Here is a 2462-nt window from a genome sequence, read left to right on the forward strand (position 1 = left end):
AGATGTTTTTCAGTTTATCTGACCGTACAATACTTGCATTCCTAGCATTCTGATATGTTATTCAAAACTTATGCGCGTTTCTCATCAATTTATGATGTCGGAGGTATATTCCACCGATTCCTCTCACCTCTCGATCTCGGATGTTGTGGCATAAAGTGATAAACTGTATGCAAAGACAAGAGCTCAGAATACATGTTAAGTGATTGCTCGAGTTCTTTTGCTTCACCTCTACTTGAGCACATGTTAACTGAATTCCATAATCATGTCTCGGATCTTGATTTGATGTGCTTCATATAGTACTTACAGAATTCAGGTCATGCTGGCTTGTTTTCCCTTGTTTTGAACTTTTGATGGTTCGATAGGTTCTAGCATAGTAAATCCTCTTGTTACACGTATACACTCATAACTGAACTTTGATGCTTCGATAGGTTCTACCGGTTTACTTATGTGTCCTGAATTCCATAATCATGTCCGGATCTTGATTCGATGTGCTCCATATACTACTTACAGAATTCAGGTCATGCTGGCTTGTTTTCCCTTGTTTTGAACTTTTGATGTTTCGATAGGTTCTAGCATAGTAAATCCTCTTGTTACACGTATACACTCATAACTGAACTTCGATGCTTCGATAGGTCCTACCAGTTTACTTATGTGTCATGTTTAGTGCATGACAAGTGAATCAAGATATCATTTTGATAGAGGTTGGTAAGTTAATTTCTAATTTGATATAGTGAAGTGTATTTGTTTCTACATTACTTATTTTGAGAGCGAGTATCTGTTTTAAATTTGCCTTATTTCGACCATTTGATAGTGAGATGATACAATAATTTCTCATTTTCGAGTTCTCGTTATTTGTGATGCTTTGTGTGAATTCTCATGTTTTGAAAAGGAGATTTCTACATCCTTATTATGCTTCATGTCCTTTTGGCAAAATGCAATATGATGGCTGACTGTTCGGTGGTAAGTTTTGGCATAGAACCACACATTACATCATTGATCGTTATTTTGATCACATGTACGTGTATTTAGCACACTTAAGTACATAAATGGATACCTGGTGGTGATTATTGATTAATCACGAGAGTAGAGCTAATAAGAATGCTCCTTTTTACTAAGAAAATATATGCACTTGCCTTTTGTACTTTTTACCCTGTTCTGTTATTAGGAACATATAGCTACATGGTTGCCTTTGCTGGTACCATAGTACATTTTACTAATTCGTCATCAAATTCTTCTCTGTAGATAATGGATACTAATGTGATATGCTTTTGCTTCTGCGGCGTAGATTATATTAGGTTCACCTTGCCGCTGTTAGCGCTGGACGAAAGCTGCTGCTGGCCGAGAAAATGGTTCTTCACTGCTAATATTGGTCTGTTGATTTGGCCATGGTATGTTAAACTGACGGTTACTAATTAACCTAAGCAAAAGGGAACATCTAGGGATGCGACTGACTACACTAGGATCCCACATGATTTATTTTTATATATAGATTTCAGTAATTACGGATAGAAAGAGGGCTCATTCATCCATATTGTGCTTCAAGTTTAACAATATTTTCTATTTTGAGTTAGTATCTTCGTAGTATTCAGCTCTGTATAGACTCCATATGTAGGTTGTCTGTTTCCGTAGGTAAAGAAAATAGAGATATGTATATCCCCCCCCCCCCCCACCCAAAGCTTATTGGTAATGTTTGTTTTCCATTTGTGAACTAGATTAATCGTAAAGAAAATAGAAATATGTATATCTCCCCCCCCCCACCACCCAAAGCTTATTGGTAATGTTTGTTTTCCATTTGCGAACTAGATTAATCTCACGGTTATTTGGTTCATCATGCAATTGAGACTCGTTTCTACATAGAATTCGCATCGCATCTTAAAAGAATAATATCGCATCTTTTAGTTTAATCATCTGTATGCTGCATGCTTTCGATTTGTATAAATGTTCAGTATAGTGTTTTACAAATCCGTTTACCAATACAGAAAACGGAGAAAGGGCGTCAAGGAGTGCCCCTAATTTTTTGGTCATTCTATTGGTCCTAAGACAAACAACTGTCTTCATCTGATGTACAGATGTGCTTGAAAAGATTTTAGCAATCTCATGTAATTCCTTTCTATGTCTATATGTTCATTCTATTTATAGTCTGGCTACTGCAATGACCCTAACGGTGAGGTGCTAAAATTTGTTCTTTTGGGTGATAGTGATTTAATGGAAACACGTTCAGGTTCCTTGGGAAAAAACGCTTGTTATTCTTGTTGGCACTTGTCTGTAATGTAATATTGAATGATACTGGCAGATCTTTTTTTAATCTTCTTTCACTGCAGTTGACCAATTAATCCAACGAAAAATATTTGGTGGCTACCAATATTGCTCTGTGTCACCAAGTAGGCGACTATCTGAGAAATCTCTTGCTGAATTGATCAACTTCAGTCTTGCATGTGATTGTTTGCAGAAGATGATGGCCT

General features: G+C 36.6%; 1 long non-coding RNA gene across 1 annotated transcript; it reads left to right on the top strand.

Moving 5' to 3' along the window:
• The first annotated feature begins 625 nt into the window (after positions 1 to 625).
• LOC124698091 lies at positions 626 to 2136 on the top strand. Its single transcript, XR_007000878.1, has 2 exons — positions 626 to 1388; positions 1980 to 2136. It is a non-coding gene; the product is annotated as an uncharacterized LOC124698091 (long non-coding RNA).
• The last annotated feature ends 326 nt before the right edge of the window (positions 2137 to 2462 follow it).

Source organism: Lolium rigidum, chromosome 3 (genome assembly GCF_022539505.1).
Source record: "Lolium rigidum isolate FL_2022 chromosome 3, APGP_CSIRO_Lrig_0.1, whole genome shotgun sequence".
Classification (NCBI taxonomy): domain Eukaryota; kingdom Viridiplantae; phylum Streptophyta; class Magnoliopsida; order Poales; family Poaceae; genus Lolium; species Lolium rigidum.